This window comes from Acinonyx jubatus, chromosome X, assembly GCF_027475565.1.
Source record: "Acinonyx jubatus isolate Ajub_Pintada_27869175 chromosome X, VMU_Ajub_asm_v1.0, whole genome shotgun sequence".
Taxonomy (NCBI): domain Eukaryota; kingdom Metazoa; phylum Chordata; class Mammalia; order Carnivora; family Felidae; genus Acinonyx; species Acinonyx jubatus.
Genome location: NC_069389.1, coordinates 22,880,271 through 22,893,873, shown reverse-complemented (window position 1 = coordinate 22,893,873; position 13,603 = coordinate 22,880,271).

Here is a 13,603-nt window from a genome sequence, read left to right as displayed (position 1 = left end):
TTGACAAAATGGCCAAGCAACTAATTGGTGGGTGTCAGAAGCTGGTACTTATCTTTTTGATTCTTTTGCAGATGACCGAACAGATCTAATCAAATTTCTTTTCCTTGAAATTTCAGTTTCTACAGCTTGATGAGGGCAGGGACTTCATCTGTTTTGTTCACAGCTATACACTCAGAGCTTAATGAGTGTCTAGCATATAGTAGGCACTCAATATATCCTATTAAAAGAACGAGTGAAATAAATTTTAGTAATTAGTTACTTCAATCAGTGAATCAATGAATTAATGCTTGCATTTTGTACTAGATTTCAAAGCCATCTTAAAAGTGTTTATATGTCATAATAGATTCAAGGGATTCGGAGTTAGAAAGAGCAGTCTATGTGATCTCATGTAAGTTATTCAGTCTCTCTGAGTCTATTTTTCTTCTCATTTTAAAAGGAAAATAATAATAATGTGAAGATTAAATAAGATAGTATATATTCAGTGATTATGTCTGTCACAGTGTAATCACTCCATACATATTAGTTATTTTCTTTATTTTGGGGCAGGAATTTAACTTGTTGGGGAATTCACTCTCAGAACTAGTATTAAAACAGGGCATTTTAGAGAAACTTCACCTAACCATTAAAAACCACTATAAAGTAAAGAGCAAAGCCTTTGGTAAGGATTATGAAAGGGTTTGGAAATAGGAGAAAAGGAAAAATAGGAGCTAGTGGCCGTCTTTAGTTTTTAAAAAGTATCTAACACTACCTTGTCAAAGTTAGGCTTTCAAAATACCATACTAATCAGGTTTCAGAAATTAAAATAATTATCTGACATTAAAATCTCTGCTTTTAATCCTAATATTTACATTGTTTTTATCAAGAAAATACACTGATTTTATACAAACCAATGAAGATGATAACTTAGACAATTATCATAAACAGCAAAAATAAATGGACTTATTTTGCCTTAAAATAACACAGTGTATAATTGGTGAAATGCTAGCATTAGAAGGGGTTGAATTATTCAGTGCCGTCCAATAGAGTTTTGTATAATGATGGAAATGATGGATATCTGAGCTGTTCAAGATAGTAGCCACAAGTCACATGAGGCTATTGAGTACTGGAAATGTAGCTAATACTAATGACAAACTGATTTTTATATTATATTTAATTTTAGCGAAGTAAAATGTAAATACCCATATGTAATTGATGGCTACCATATTGGACAGTATAGATCTAGATACATGTCACAATATTCACTTCCCTTTTTTGGCAAAAATATAAACATGGGATCATGTTTTGTCAGTTACAGAGCTTGCATATTTAGAAGCCAGTAAACCTAAAATACAATGCATTATGCATATTTTTGCTATATAGTCCAGTACCATTTTATTCATTAGGCCCTTTTGTTCAATTAAATATAAGTTGTTAATTGAGCAAATGAATGTGCACTGGTATAAAATTGTATCGAATTTGGTATTTAGTGTTAATTTCTGTGAAGATAAAAATAGTGAGAAAAGTCTTATTCAGAAGGGAGGATTTTTTTTTCCAAAGGTAAAACACTTCTCCCTTAATTTTCCTCTCTCTGTCTCTCCTCTCCTCTATTATTCCTCCTACTCTGAGGAAATAGAACATTTGTTTTTTCAGGTACACAATCACAAACTAAATTTATGGTGTAGATAATTATTCATTTGTTTTTGGTGAATGACACTGTGATTTAATTTATTACTGTGTTGTCTTCATTATTTAATTTACAAAAGGTAAACACAAGAGAACACACTATTGTTGTTTTCATATGTTCTTTTTTTAATCTCATTTCTCTATCTTCATTTTTACTTTAAGATTTTATCATTCATAGCATAAAATTATCTTTTTAAGGGAGTGTATTACAAAGTATATTTATTTCTAGAATGTCCAGAGATTTGAAATAAGGTCAAACTACTATCTGAATTTATGAGTCCAGAATATAAAAGGATAAGAATGTTTCCCTTTTTATTGGACACAAATATCCTATATTCCTAATTCTTTTACCTCTATTCAAAAGCATTTCTGCAGTTTTTGAGGAGAAATAACAAATAGGCTTCAAACTGGCTTCAGGCTAATCAGAGCAGTTGACAATGACCACTCAGAATGCTTTATCGATCCTGAAACTTCAGCTTCTTTCTCAGAGTTTCATGGAGATGCGTGTGCCAAGTCTGTGCCATTTTCCTGAAGGAAAGCAATTCTTACTGCAAATTAGAACAATGTGGGAAATGTTTAACATTGCCCAGGCTCTACTCCAAACCAATCCACTCAGATTCTCTAGGGGTAGGGCCCAGGCATCAGTATGTTTTAAACTTCCTCAAATGATGTTAATGGACAGCTATGTTTGAGCACCTTGGTTCCAATATGAGCTGATATACTAACCCATCTGCCACCCAGTAAATCTTATTTTCATTCTATCTTCAAGTCAAATATGTATGAAATATTAAAGTAGCTCTAACAGAACCATTTGGATTTGCAGGTTCTGACCAATTCCAGGTTACGTAAATCTTACGTAGGATGATTATCATGCTGTTCAGTTGTGATTTGTCCATCTTTTTCTATCTACATATCACTTATGGTCCTAAAATGAAGGTGATCATGAGGGTTGGGGGTATTCAAAAGGTTATGGTAGCTATCTTGAATACCCGAGAACCTTGACATCATTATTGCATCCAGTCAACTGAGAAACAAAGAGATTGTAAAAATTGTAAGATAGCTACAATGATTATGCAATTCTAAATTTTTTTAGAAAACTTTGAATATTTCTCTCCATGATCTAATTTTTTAATAACTGAATGCAATCCCAAAAAGTATATCAAAATTTAACATTATGCCTGATCAACTGGGAAATAATAATACTGGTCTTTGAAATTAATTCTCCTAAAATAAAAATTATGCCTTTATCCAGGTATTACCTGAAATCACACAACCCTTTCTTCTCCCTGCCTCTACTTCCTTCACAGAAGTATCATTATCCTAAGTTTAGTGTTTATAATAATGTTTTTCATTTTCTTATTCTCACATTTATATATCCCTTAACAAAATTGAACACTATTTTGTATGTTTTATGTTGTAATTCCCAAATGTGATAATTATCTCCAGAAAGTTCTCATTTTTATTTCTTTAAGCATTTTATACATACTTATTTTATCACCTTTACCTGCTAATATTAATATCACAATTTCCTGATCATCAAAATCTATCCTTTTCTTCCCTCCTCACTTTTGCTTATGATACCTTTTTTTTTCCTTTTCTGCTATGTAATCTTTAATTCTGAGCTTCAATTCAGGGAATCTTTATATGAGGACAGGCTATGGATCCTTTTTGAGATTACCTTCTTCCAGAAAGGCAATGTGTTTACCTTTGTGACTACCAACTCAGCAATGCCTTCCAGTTAATTCTGTGGCATGGAGTGTTATGGACTATGAGGGTACCAAAAATAGGACCTCGTATCCTAAGTGAGGGCAGGAATGAAATTGTGGAATCTTGGTGCAACCTTTTAATTTTTTTCCCCAGATCCCAAGCCTAGATAGATCATTTTACTTGTCATTGGCCTTCAATAGGAGGTTGGTTTTTATTTAATTCATGTTTTCACCGAAGGTATAGATCTTGGCTTGTTCTAGGGTCTTTTTTGTTCCACCTTTTCCTGTTCCTTTTCCATTCATTGCTAGGAGCCAAGGACTTATCTCCTTCTCTTCCTATGTCGGTGCAGGTACAAGTGTCTTGAATACTGAGAAAGGCACACAATCCCCCAAATAGTATAACTTCCTCTTCATTTTTGCCTGGTTCCTAGGGATTTCCCTTAGTTTCCTGAGAGCTCAGCTATGGAATTAAATACCCATTGGCCATATTTATCCAGTATATCTAGATGATTTCTAACAGGCAGTTGTTTATAGGAGTGGCTGCCTTATCACTGAAAACAGATGTGTCCTATATTACTGAAAGTCTTGATAATGAATTTTTTGGTAATGAAGTGTATCATCCACCTTTTACTTCATCTGTTCATTCACTTGACAAATATTAATTGAATATCTCCTCTGTGTCTTTCACTGTTCTGTACCCTGGGGATAAAGTGATCATCAAAAACTATTTCTACTGTCAAGGAGCTTACATTTTAGTGGGAGAAACAAACAACAAATTAAATGTGGTGTGTGTGTCTGTGTAGTTGTGTGTATGTGTGGTTCACAAATATGTGTTACACACTGTATACATACATACATGAGAACATATCATATTCTTTTTTACTAAATATAATTTGTTGTCAAATTGGTTTCCATACAACACCCAGTGATTATCCCAACAGGTGCCCTCCTCAATGCCCATCACCCGCTTTCTCCTCTCCCCCACCCCCCATCAACCCTCAGTTTGTTCTCAATATTTAAGAGTCTCTTATGGTTTGCCTCCCTCCCTCTCTGTAACTTTTTTACTCCCCCAGGGACTTCTGTTAAGTTTCTTAAGATCCACATATGAGTGAAAACAGAGAACATACCATATTCTTAAGTGGTTCCCCCAAAAATAGAATGTTGGGTCAGCATGAGTGATGGGTGATATTTTAGATATAATGGCCAGTGAAGGCTTCTCAGGGGAGGAGACATTGATTCAGTAGAAAAGCAGTGAAGAAGTTAAGTAGATGGACAGGGGTTGTATGAACAGTCTGGGCAGAGACAACATTAAGTGCAAAGACCTAAGAATGGGAGTGGAGATGTTTCTATGGACTTAAATAAAAGCTCAGGAGAATATAACCCTTTTAAGGAAAGTAGAATTTTTGGAACATTAAATCAGTCACTTGGTCATTGAGGGGCTAGACATTTCCTGATAATTTCATTTACAGTCTAATCAACCATCCAGCCAAATAAAAAAACTATTGAGTGCTTCATATGTTAGGTGTTTCATGAGAAACAAAAGCTAAACACCAGTAACAGGGAAGGCAGGGGATAACCTTATGGCAAGTAATGTAATCATAAGAAATATTTTAATTATTGCCATCCTGTTGCTTCCAAAAGAATAACATAGGAATCATGTTTTACTTTTTTCAATTTATTAATCATGTATAGCTTTAAAATTGTAACTATACCAAATGTCTATGTAAGCACTAATATTAGATGTATTTTTATAAAACTGCTGGAGGGGTGCCTGGGTGACTCAGTTGGTTGAGCAACTCTTAATTTTGGCTCAGGTCGTGATCTCATAATTCATGGGATCCAGCCCACATCAGGCTCTGCACTGACAGCACAGAACCTGCATAGAATTCTCTCTCTCCCTCTCCCTCTGCCCCTCCCCTGTGTTCATGCTCTCTCTCTCTCTCTCTCTCTCTCAAAATAAATAAATAAACAAAAAAAAATAACTGCTGGAATTTACCAAAAGTTACTTGGATTCTTTTATGTTTCTCTTGGTATCTGGTCTCTCTAGCTAGCATCAGCATAAGCAAAATTGTTTTCTTAAAGCAAAGGAGAATACAAAAATAAGAATACCTTTTTTAAAAAAAATAAGCAACAAATTTTAAAATACCTCTAAAATAATTTTATGGAAAAAAAGGAAAGTACAATTTCCTACAAAATTCATGATGAGAATTGGGGGCCCAATTGTTAATAATGTCAAGAACACTTGCCTTGGGGTGCCTGAATGGCTCACTTGGTGGAGCATCTGACTCTTGATCTCCACTCCTGTCGTGATCTTAAGGTTCACAGTACTGAGCCCTCTGTAGGGCTCTGCACTGACAGCACTGAACCTACTTGGGATTCTCTTTCTCCTTCTCCCTCTGCCCATCTCCTGCCCTAAACAAACAAACAAACAAACAAACAAACCACTTTTCTTAACAAGACTCTGGATACTGAGAGCCCTTTATTCTACTAAGTAATACAAGTATCTCCCACTTAACATTAGTAATACATTCCTGAAATGAGAAGTTCTAAGTGGTAATGCTAACTAGGAGCTGATTTCCCATTGTTTAAAATGGGAAATTTATTTCTCATCACCCTAAAACCTAAACCAATTTATTAAAGAATAACAGAATCACAGTAAAAGCATCTACATATTAAAAAAAACAAGCATATTAAAAGGTAAAATGGCTAAGACATCATTTTCTGATTAAAAAAAAAGAAAGAATAACTTGACACTTAATAATGCTGCGATGCTTTTCTTACCACCTATAACACCCAACTTGTAGGTTACCTTTATGGAAGCTAGATGTTCTTTTCAAAATGACTAAGTGAATCGAATGGTGCACCAGTTATATTTGGAAAATATTTCAAAACTTACCTTACATATCTTCTTGTTAAAATATTTAAACATTATAATGAGTTTGACAGAAATAAACATAAATTATACCATATGAAAATTGGTTGGAATAAATTGTGAGAAACACACACTGTATGAAGTTCATACATTGGAAACCAAGAGGCATTCTATGAGGAAAACATTAGCCAGAGAGTTATGCTATAGAGTGTATATATCCTGTGTTTATTTTAACTTCTAAAAACCTTAAACATATTTTCCTTATTCATGTAAGGAAACTGAAGTAAAAGAGGATTAAAACATTAATGATTATAAGAGTCCATATACACACAAATACACATGTATACACATAAATCTATAATGGTAAAAGTTTATATAAGCTTCTTATACAAATGGTATAAATGATTACATGATCAAGTAAATATTTACTGAATTTTATAAAAATTGGATTCCTTGAATATTAAAAATCAATGATCATAAAATATGCTAATGTAATAATATTTTTCTAGAGGCCAGCATTCAATAGGGGGGTCTCATTATTTGGAAATTAATTTATAAAGTTTATAGTCTGCTGTTTTTGAAATAATATTTCAATAACCCAGATTTTCATATTTTCAAATGTGAAACAACTTATTTATGCATTTTCAAATGATAGTTTGGGGGCACCTGAGTGGCTTAGTCAGTTGAGCATCTGACCTTTGATCTCAGCTCAGGTCATGATCATGGCTGGTGAGATGGAGACCCACATCGGGCTCTGCACTGACAGCACAAAGACTGCTTGGGATTCTCTCTCTCCCTCTGTCTCTGCCCCTCCCCCTGCTCTCTCTCTCTTTCTCTCTCTCTCTGTCAAAATAAATAAATAAACTTAAAAAAAATGATAACTTGGAAATAATCTGAATTCTTTTATAAATAGTAAAAACATGATTTCATTAAGGTTGTCAAAATAGAGGTGAAGAGATTAAGTTTACTTTTACAGATACTGTGCCAAGTTGTTTACATACATTATATTATTTAATTCTTATAACAACCTGGTGAAGTAAATATTATTACAAATATTACAGAAAATAACAAAGAAAAATAAAAAGAAAACAAAGCAATTAAGTTTCAAGTCAAGATGGAGGGGAAAAAAGGACCAGATTTACCTTTCTGCTGTAAACAACTAAAAGCGTGGAAAAAATATAAAACATTTGTTTTCAGATGTTGGACAACACCAACCACAGGAAAATGACCTGTGAAAGAGGGGAAAGAAATGAAGTGAGTTTTATGATCGTCCAGAATAATACCTGGAGAGAGTTTTCAGACTGGAGCACAGAGTAGTGAAAGCCAAGGTGAGTGCAGCAGTGTCCCTGAATTGAAGAGATGAACTTGGGAATTTGGGAAGATCAAAGTATCTAGAGTTCACAGGGAAGAGTAAAGGAGAAAGAGAGTTGCAGAGAGAGACAGAGCTGAAATCTGCAGAAGTCCCCTCTCTCTGAGTCTTCATCTGAGTATTTATCAGAACAGTCATGTGAGGAAGCTACCTGAAGCCAAGGAAAGAATATCCTGAAAGAAACAGGCATAAATATCTCCAGGGCTCAAATGGAGCAGGAATTATTGGTGGCCTCACCAACCTAAGTAGAAAACAATAATGTGTAAAGAATCAGGTGCTTTGTGCAGAAGGGTATTGGCTCACTTTAGAAGCAAGTACTGAAATAACAATCAACCTTGAATGGTATAACCAGTAAAATATATTTCAATAATAAAAGTGAAATATTTATTCAAATATTTACAAAAAGTGAAGTAATTCGTCACCAGCAGATACGCAATTTTAAAAGAAGTCCTTCAGGTAGAGTGAAGTAAACCACATAGAAATTTCCATCTATATGAAGGAATGAAACACCAGAAATGAGGAATAGGTGAATAAATACAAAATGATTTTCTCATATGTTCTAAATTACATTAGAAGATAATTGAAGGTTTAAATAAAAATAGTAACTGTTTTGTGATATTTATAACAGATGTAAAAATAAACTGTATGACAACAATACACAAAGAACAGAAGGGAAGTAAATTGTACTATTTTAAGGTTCTACTATAAGTGAAGATATAATATTACTTGAGAGTAGACTGTTAGAAGTTATTTATACTAGAAACAAAGGAATATTTGACCAAAGAAGGTATATGGTTTGCAAATAGGTACATGAGTAGATATCAACATCATTAATCATCAGGGAAATTTAAATTAAAACAACAGTGAAATAACATTATACACTTATTAAAATGGCTAAAATTAAAATAATAAACTGACAATATTAAATGCTGGCAAAGATGTGTAGCAACTAGAATTCTTATTCATTGCTGTGGGAATGCAAAATGGTACAGCCACCTTTGAAAAGAGTTTGGCAGTTTCTCATAAAGTTGAATATACATTTGTCATATGACCCACAAACTCCACTTTCAGATATTTGCCTAAGTGAAATGATTATATTTCTGAATGTGTACAGGAGCTTTACTTATCCTCCCCAAATTTGGAAATGATGAAAATGTCCTTAACCTGGTGAATGGATAAACATAATGTGATGTATGCATACAATGGGATACTACTCAGCAGTACAAATTAATGAAATACTGACATTTGCAAGAAGGTGGATAAATGTCAAACGCATGTTGGAAAGTGAAAGGAGCCAGGCCACAAATTCTACACACACTATATTGATTCATTTATATAACTTTCTGGAAAAGGTAAAACTATAGGGACAGAAGTTGATGAGGGATTGCCAATGGCCAGGAGCGTGGGAGGTGATGAATCCAGAAAAACAAAAAGAAAAAAAAGCCCAAGAATTCCTATCTCAAACCTAGGCATAAACCTATGCTTGCTCAATATATAAGCTCCTGTATTCTTAATCATAATCCTATGGTTACACATTCAAAGTTAATTAAAGAGAGGAAAGTATGAGAGCAATTATTTAGGTAACTCATATTCTAAAAATCTGCCTTTCTGCTATTACTTTTTTGGTTCTCCAAGTGTGTTACTCAGACCAGCAACATCAGCTGCACCTAGGAGCTTGTTAGAAATACAAATTCTCAGGCTCCCTTCCCAGACCTACTGAATCAGAAACTCTGGGGGTTGGAGTGGATCCAGTAACTTGTGTCTAAACAAGCCTTGCAGATGATTCTGACGTGCGCTAAAGTTTGAGAACTAGAGATATACATTAACTCATTAGCCCTCATTACATCAAGCAATAAATGCAAATGAATTGGGTTACTCTCAGTTAATCTGCATAGGAACACTAATCACCTATAAAGTCCCTTATGAAATGCCAACTCTTTGTGAAATCTCCCATTCCTCCCTAACCCCTACACAATACATTGTTTACACCTTTATCAAACACTCATTTCCTTTCACCTTGTGTTATATTTCATTGCTGACATGTCTACAACCTTCACTAGAGTGCCAGTTCCATGGGGCATGGATTCTCATTTTTCAAGATTTATAAAACTCATTGCCAGTATAATCAGAGTAAGGGCAAATTCAGTTGGTCATGAAGGTTAAAATAATTGGGAGGTGTCAGTTTCCAAGGTACATAAAGTTTCAGTCTCAGTTCAAGTAAATCATTTACATTTAGTAGTCATCCTATTTTCAGACTGATCAAAATAAGGGTGGAGGTGTGGCAGCCATGAAAACATTGCTTACAGATCTCTCTGCAGGGAGTATAACTGATCAGTGGCCCAGCTGTTGAGTTCTGAATCCATCACTGTGCTTCCCACAGGTTGCTTCTAGCCAATGATGGCCTATAGCAGGGATACTAGGGATATTCCTGTAAGGTATGGGACATATGTAATGAGCAACTTTGGCTCAAGGACTACCCATCGGCCTTGCTGAAAGTTTCTTTAAATTGAACTGCATCCAAGATTTTTCCTACTCAGTCTTCCATCCTTCCATCTCTCCTCCAGAGGAGTTGAAATTGCATAGTGGTCTGATAGTTCTCCAAGCCTCTTTCTAAATTTTTTTTAACGTTTTTTATTTATTTTTGAGACAGGGAGAGACAGAGCATGAACAGGGGAGGGTCAGAGAGAGGGAGACACAGAATCTGTAACAGGCTCCAGGCTCTGAGCTGTCAGCACAGAGCCCGACACGGGGCTCGAACCCACAGACCGAGAGATCAAGACCTGAGCCGAAGTCGGCCGCCTAACTGACTGAGCCACCCAGGTGCCCCTCCAAGCCTCTTTCAATTCCCTCCCCAAATAGATCTCTGCCCCAAAGAGATCATTTTCCCCAAATAGATCTCTGCCTTGTTTAATCTGTCTCAGTCTCTGTTTGTCTCAGGATATGAACGAACAATGCAGGGATCATGTCTAGTTTGAGTTCCATGAAGTTTTGCTTCCTATAAGCAATTGTTTTGGTTTTAATATATGGACATTGTTGCCTGGGTAAATGACCACTTCCCCTTTGCAGATTGGGTGCTAGAAAACTGAGAACAAAATTATTACTCTATTTGATGGAGCTAATCATCTTTTCTTTAAATTGTGAGTCTATTTTATTCACAGGGTTTTTTTTTAATTTAATTTTGAATTAAATTAGATAAATATTTGTAAACAACCTGAAATAATTTATAAGGAACCATGTAGAAATAATTCAAATAGTGATTGAATATTAAAGGGTGGTGTCAGGATCACCATGTTCAGCTAGTCTCATAGGCCATGTACTTTATGGGTTGTAACTGAATGCTCAGTGTGATTGGTGCCGTCTGAAGTTGTGAGTTGGTCCTGGGTGGCTTATGCCCAAAGATGGAAAGAACTTGCTAGTGGCAAACCCAGACAATGACATGGGGAAATCCAGTTAAGCAGACAATTTTACTGGGTACCAATATATAGCTGGATAATGATATTATGATAAAATATTAAAAGTGGAACCCCATTCCTCAAAGTTAAGCTAGAGTGCTCTTTAGACCTCTGGAATAGGGACCCCATAATGGAGAAAATTTAGAAACCCTGAATGCTAATAAGAACTCTTTAGGTCAAAATCAACAGATTTATTTGAAACAAACTGGCTTAAGCCAAAAGGTCAATCTAATAAGTCATGTAATCACACTGTTCAGAAGAAAACAGCTTTAGGTGAGGCTGTACATGTGTCTTATCAGGAAGGAAAATTTTTTTTCCTCTACTCTGTTAGGTTCTGCACCTGGCACCTTATTAATCAAACCAATAAAAGACTAATAGAAAAAAAGGTGCATAATTTTTATTAATATTTACATGCACAGGAGTTCAGAGAAAAGAAGTAAAATGCAGAGAAGCAGACTTGGGGGCCTACATATCCTTTTAACAATGGAAAGATGGTTAGATTTCAAGGGAAAATGAATTATGGGGAAGTTACTAGGAAATATATGAGTGATATAATGGATGATAAAGACTATTCTAGTAAGGTCTGTTTATGCAAACTCATCTTAATGTCAACTCCAGTCTTTGATGATAAGAGTCCCTCTTCTCTCCCCAACCCTGGGGCTGTAGGAGGAAACGCCTTCATCCAAGGGAAATTCATGTCTTGCTTTTAGGGAGATAAAGGGAGGGTAGAGAACTCTTCCTGCATTTGTTGATTGTGAGTTCCCCTCAGCTCAAAATAATCTTTATGCCAAAGTGGCATATTTGGGGGCAAGATATTCTGATAGCCTTCAGTTTCAAACACTATGAATGGGACCTTGCAGAATGTACATTTGCCATTCGTCATTTTTGGCTCCTCAGAAAATGAAGAGCCTTTCTAATTTTGGGGAACCCTACTCTGCTTTTCAGGAGGTGATAGAGCATCTCTCAATAACAGAGGCTTAGAGGCAAAATCTACTGTCTTCCCACCTCCTAGTGGCCAGAGGACAGGAATCAACACTCAGGTTCTGTCATCCAGGATTATGTATCTTGAGCTAGTGGCCTGAAGTGACAAAGTTTCATTATTTATTTGTCTACATCAAGCTAGGGTGGCTGTGCATTGTGAAGGAGATGGTAAACAGTATCATCAGATACATTTGAAGATCAGATTTTTTTTTCTGCAGTATTCCTCAACTCTTTCCTTCCTATTCTTATTCTTCTTATTTCCTGAGCATGGTTCTCCAGTTCTCCCTTTAATTCTTTGAACTATTAATATTCTTCCAATTATTTTCTCCTCTATTTAATTTCATAGAAGTGATTTTAGGCACATGCGGCCCACCTGATCTAGCTGGTATCTCTGTACCTATTTGTCAGTTCCTTTTCTTTAATCTGAGGACCAGAATAGCTGCCAGCACCTCTTGGGGCTACATGCTTCCTCATTCAGGTTCAGCAGGAGAATGTGTCTGATTTTCCAAGGAGTTACATTAATGAATGAATAAACATGCCATGCCACTTTTCTTTTTTTATATCTTTGGATCATTTTGAGATAATTTACTAGTAGCTAAATGTTAGTAATTAAGTTGCAATAGTAGTGGCTTTTGGTTATAATAAAATGGGGTTAATAATAAATTATCTTTATAAAATAAAATCTTTAAGGGTCAAAGGAATATGTTTTCTTAACATGGAGAATGGACCATGAACACAGATGAGGTGTAAGGCCCCAGCTGTCTAAATTAATTTATTTCAGGATTAGTGTTTTCATGCGACACAGTTCATTGGGAAAATAAAATATCTCAAACACCCCGTGTTTCCACTGACATTAATAGAAGTTGCTTGCATACAACAGGTGTTGACTATTATCCAGAAATATTAAGATAATACTTCAAAAAGTATCACTTTCAGTATGAAACATTGCTGATAGAAGGATTTTATTTTTCTAGTGTTAAATGTGAAAGTAGATTGGCCAGTTGAATGAATGAATGTGGAATTTCCAGGCAACAAGGTGTTTGTTACATTCTTGAGTTTCTCAATGCCAGTGAAAAAACTACTTGACTCTTCTGTGTCTCAGCTTCCTCATGTCCTACTAGCATCTACTTCATAGGGTTGGTTTACAAGAAAACATTATATTGAGTAGAGTGACTAGCACAGCTCTTGAAACTGATGAAAGATGACTATCAACACAGCTCCTTAAGCATGATACTTTCAGGTTATCATGAATTCCTTGGGCATGTACTAGGAGCCAATCATTAGAGATGTTGATTGTTTCATTAAAAAGATAATTCAGTTTATGTATTCAGTCATTGTAAAAAACATTTACTGTGCTCTTTTGAATATTCAGCACTGTTGTAGATCCAGCTGATGACTGAGTGAAAGTATCTGATCTCAGTGAGTTCATGGTTTGGTCAAGAGGCAAAAATAATTAAAAATCTGTGTTGATGAGGGCATCTGTTGGGATGAGCGCTGGGTGTTGTATGGAAACCAATTTGACAATAAATTTCATATATTAAAAAAAATAAATAAATAAAAC